This window comes from Pseudophryne corroboree, chromosome 4 (genome assembly GCF_028390025.1).
Source record: "Pseudophryne corroboree isolate aPseCor3 chromosome 4, aPseCor3.hap2, whole genome shotgun sequence".
In the NCBI taxonomy this organism is placed as follows: Eukaryota; Metazoa; Chordata; class Amphibia; order Anura; family Myobatrachidae; genus Pseudophryne; species Pseudophryne corroboree.
This window is the reverse complement of record NC_086447.1, coordinates 130,760,402-130,765,446: the sequence shown is the minus strand read 5'-3', so window position 1 is coordinate 130,765,446 and position 5,045 is coordinate 130,760,402. Positions and strand designations below refer to the sequence as shown.

Here is a 5,045-nt window from a genome sequence, read left to right as displayed (position 1 = left end):
CCCCAGTGCATTTCCAGCACCCCTGTCCCAGTTCCAGGGGCACGAAACACCTCGAGCTTCTAGCTGCTCCCGACCTCTCAGCCAGACCAAGCTTCATACCCACTCTGTGCCAGGGTCAACCCCCAGTACGAGAGTAGATACTAGACCAGGTCGTTCCCGCTCCAAGTAAGGGGTCCTATTTCAACCCCTAAGAAGGTAGCGGATACTAAGCCCAGTTTTTCTCCACTCTCAACCAGAGGCATTGCCACACCCCAGCATGGTACTCCACAAAGTGTTTCTCCATTCCACATCTAGGAACCTCTCACGCTCCTAGTGTAAGAACAGGTAATCCACCAAGTGTTTCCCTCGAGCAGGTACTACACTTGATCTTAGCCAAAAGGCAGAGAAGCGATTATTTTGTGAATGATATACATAAATTGTCCCCTCCCATCCATACCTACATCCCAAAGACCCAAACTGCACTTGTGCGAGTACCATACAGGTGTCCTGATTTTGGAGCCTCCTACAAAGGGAAGTGTATTTGCTGTATTGATTGAAAAATTGATTGGTAACTATTAGTAAATGAACACAGACAGAGATGGGAACTGTAACTTAATTGAATGCAGTATTTTCAGAAGCACTATGTTACTTTTTTATATATGCTAATTTACAAGTAGTACACACCCAGCTGCTGTTACTAAAGATTAAAGAAAGGACAGTCTGGTATGAGACAGCTGTAGGGAACTTACACACCACACCCTACTAGTGTGCCAGACAGGTGAGACCAATAGAAAAAACACTGCGCACTGAGGTTCATGTACTAGTGTACGGAGTGTGCTGCAAATTGTAAAGGGGTGTCCTCCCCCTTCTATAGAATGCAAACAGGAGATGGGTGATGATGCGCTCAGCCCCTTAGTGAGTATTGTCTCTGTTAGACAGGCGTTTAGACCTGTGACAGTGCAACATGTGGAGTTGTGTAACGTGGTATAACACAAAACACCTGGTATCTGCAATAATTGTCTTAGTCAGAGCCAGCCATAGGCATAGGCAAACTAGGCAATTGCCTAGGGCATTTGATATGCTTAGAGGCATCAGCAGCTTCTGATGATTAAAATGATATGCAGTATGCCTATATTCTGTGTGTAGCATTTATATGCAGATACAGCCACAGTCTCACACAGTATATAAGCATGCTACATATCATTTTAATCAGCAGAAGCCGCTTGTGCATCCTAGCCACATAGCAATGCAAATAAGCTGCATTTTCATAAAAAAAAGGTGATCGACGTTAGCATTGAGGCAAGATTTATGAGGACACATCTGTATCCAAGCAGAGGCAGAGGTGTTAGGGTCTCCTGCTCTGTGCTGCCACGTCGTCATGGCAACCGGGAGACAAGTGCTAGCGGAGTAACCTGAGCGTAGCTGATACTCCGGTTCGGGTCTTTTGCTGTGCAGTGGTTACAGGCTCTGTGCACGGCAGGGGATCCGGTGCTGGTTTTTGTGCTCACAGTCTGTGAGGTCTGAGTGGGGCGTGGACAGCACCTGCTATATAAACCCTCTTCTCAGGTTAGGCAGATGCTGCTGAATCTTTGTTGGTTAGTCAGTTCCTGAAAGCTAGCTAGTACTGTGTAAACTTTGTATTTGTTTGTTGCTTACTGCAAATAGGCCTTGGGATTTGGTATTACACTCTGCCAATCCAGACCTAGCAGTAAGACTGGAGTCAGTCATTTAACCTGCTGGGGTTCTTTTGCTACTCTGTGAACCTAGCAAGTTTGCGGCTGTATTCTCAGACTTGCCTGCCAAAATCCTTTCTCACTGTGCAAGGTGTTCAGGTGTCAGTTTAGTGGCAGTAAGCTAAACCAGTGCACTGCAAGTGAGGACTAGGATTGTGGAGACTCTCCTTGTGTCTATTATTCCATCTCTGACCAAGGAGTTTACTGCCACACCCGTTGGTAACCCTTTAGGGTTTTGCTGTTGCCCTTAGCAACAGCATTTCGGGTTCTCTACGTATTAAATCACTACATCTTGCTTCTTTCCATCTGAGCATTCCTAATACTAGGGAGACACCCAGTTTCTTAGCCTTTGGGCTTCTCTGTTCACTTTGTGTTTATTTTGTTACCCTATCACCTTCTGTGTATGTAATGTCATATTCCCCAGTCTGTCTGTGAGTTCATTTGTTTTGCATCCCTCACCGTTCAGACACCAGTACATTCCTGCTGGCACTGGTGTGCATAACATATTCAGCAGCCTAATACTCCTGTTGAAATTTTGTGGGAATATGGAGCATACCCCTCAAAATACTTTGCAACAGGTGGTCGATCAGGTGCAGGTCCTGACTCAACAATTTAATGATTTGTCCATTAAAATGCACACCTCGCAGGCCGCTGGCGGAGCTCCCGCAGCAGCAGTACCTTCAGGGGTTAAGGAGCCGAAAGTAAATCTCCCGGATCGTTTTTCTGGAGATCGCTCGCAGTTCTTTTGTTTCAAGGAGAGCTGCAAGCTATATTTCCAGCTTAGGCCTCAGTCTTCTGGGTCGGAGATTCAGCGGGTGGGCATAGTGATTTCCTTGCTACAAGGAGACCCACAGGTCTGGGCATATGGGTTGCAGCCTGACTGTCCGTCGCTTAAAAGTGTTGATGCTTTTTTTACGGCACTGGGCATGTTGTATGATGACCCTGACAAGACGGCCTCAGCCGAGGCTCAGATTTCGATCCTTAAGCAAGGGCGAAGGCCAGTTGAGGTTTACTGTACGGAGTTTCGGAGGTTGGCCCATGATACCCAGTGGAATGACCCAGCCCTGAGACACCAGTACCGAAGAGGTCTTTCTAACCAGATAAAGGACCAACTGGTACAATATCCCTTGCCTGATAGCTTGGATCAGCTCATGCAGTTATCCATCCGGGTGGATAGACGGCTGAGAGAGCGCAGGCTTGAAAGGGAGACCGAGGTTTCCTTCTTTCCCAAGGGAACCTCAGACTCTGAGGAATTTTCCGAGGAGCCTATGCAGATTGGGGCTACCCGCCTCTCCTCGCGTGAGAAGACGCGGAGGAGACAGCAGGGGTTATGTTTGTACTGTGGGAATAAAGGTCATGTGGTAGTATCATGCCCAGAAAAGCCGGAAAACTTCAGGGCCTGAGGGTGATGGGAAATATCCTGTCAGGCCAGAAGTCAGAATTTCCCAAGAAGACTTTTATCATTCCGGTGACCTTGAAGATCCTCGGTCAAACTGTCAAGACTGAGGCCTTTGTGGACAGTGGGGCCGACGGGGTTTTTATGGACCGCCAATTCGCCCTGAAACACTCTGTTCCCTTAGTACCCTTGGCATCGGAAATTGAGATTTGTGGGTTAAACGGGGAACCATTATCCCAGGGTAAAATTACCTCTTGCACTAGCCAGATCTCTTTGTTTATTGGAGCCACACACTCTGAAAAATTGTCCTTTTATGTGACTGTCTGTACTTTTGCCCCATTGGTGTTGGGGTTACCCTGGTTAAGGGCCCACAATCCTCAATTTGACTGGGTCTCTGGGGAGATTCTTAGTTGGGGTACTGATTGTTTCAGGAGTTGCTTGAGCCTTCCAGTCAGGCTTTCGCAGCTAAGTTTGCCAGGATTGCCAGGATGTTATGCAGATTTTGCGGACGTGTTCTCCAAAAGAGTTGCAGAGGTACTACCTCCCCATCGCCCCTATGACTGTGCCATTGATTTGTTGCCGAATGCTAAGCTTCCCAAGAGCAGGTTGTACTCCCTGTCACGTCCTGAGACTCAGGCTATGGCAGAGTACATTCAGGAGAACTTGGCTAAGGGATTTATCAGACCTTCACAGTCTCCAGTTGGGTCGGGGTTCTTCTTTGTGGGTAAAAAGGACGATTCGTTGCGACCTTGCATCGACTTCAGGGAATTGAACCGTATCACGATTAAAAACTCATACCCACTGCCTCTCATTTCGGTCTTGTTTGACCAGCTTCGTACTGCCACCATTTTTTCTAAGATTGACCTACGCGGTGCGTACAATCTAATCCGAATAAGAGAGGGGGATGAATGGAAGACTGCCTTTAATACCCACTCAGGGCATTATGAATATTTGGTGATGCCTTTTGGGCTCTGTAATGCCCCGGCAGTCTTCCAGGACTTCATGAACGATGTGCTCAGGGAATATTTGGATAGATTCTTAGTTGTATACTTAGATGACATCCTAATCTTCTCCCATTCCCTGGAGGAACATCGGAAGCATGTACACTTAGTCCTCCAGAAACTCAGAGACCACCGGCTTGGGGCGAAGCTGGAGAAGTGCGAATTTGAAGTTCAGCAAATCGCATTTCTAGGATATATTATCTCCCCAGAAGGTTTCCAAATGGAGGGTTCCAAGGTACAGGCAGTCCTGGATTAGGTGCAGCCCACTAGTTTGAAGGCGCTTCAGCGTTTTCTGGGCTTTGCGAATTTTTATAGACGATTTATCGCTGGATTTTCGTCTATAGTGGCGCCCTTGGTGGCACTCACTAAGAAAGGGGCGGATGTTGCTCACTGGTCTTGTGAGGCCAAAGCGGCTTTTGCCCGTCTCAAAAGGGCATTTGTCTCGGCCAAGGTGCTGCGACACCCAGATCCAGAGCGTCCTTTTGTGGTGGAGGTGGATGCCTCTGAGATGGGTATTGGGGCAGTGCTCTCTCAGATGGGGGTGTCTGATAATCGCCTTCATCCCTGTGCTTACTTTTCCCGTAAATTTTCGCCTGCCGAGATGAATTATGACGTGGGTAACCGGGAATTGTTGGCTATTAAGGATGCACTCGAGGAGTGGAGACACTGGCTTGAGGGGGCTAAGTTTGTGGTCTCAATTCTCACCGACCATAAGAATTTGGCATATTTAGAGTCAGCGAAGCGCCTCAATGCCAGGCAGGCACGATGGGCTTTGTTTTTTAAAAACGATACGTGAGTTACCACTGGACCAGCGCCTAACTTTTCATGGACAGTTGTATTCCTGGACCTCCTCACAACTCTCAATATGGAGGAACTTCCGGGAGTATTTTTCAAAGTTGTACCATGGAAAAGAAATGGTATGTACACATAGTGTGA

General features: G+C 47.5%; 1 pseudogene; it reads right to left on the bottom strand.

The window, feature by feature from the left end:
- Window positions 1–268: 268 nt before the first annotated feature.
- On the bottom strand, window positions 269–392 carry LOC134913261 (U2 spliceosomal RNA; annotated as a pseudogene).
- Window positions 393–5,045: the final 4,653 nt, after the last annotated feature.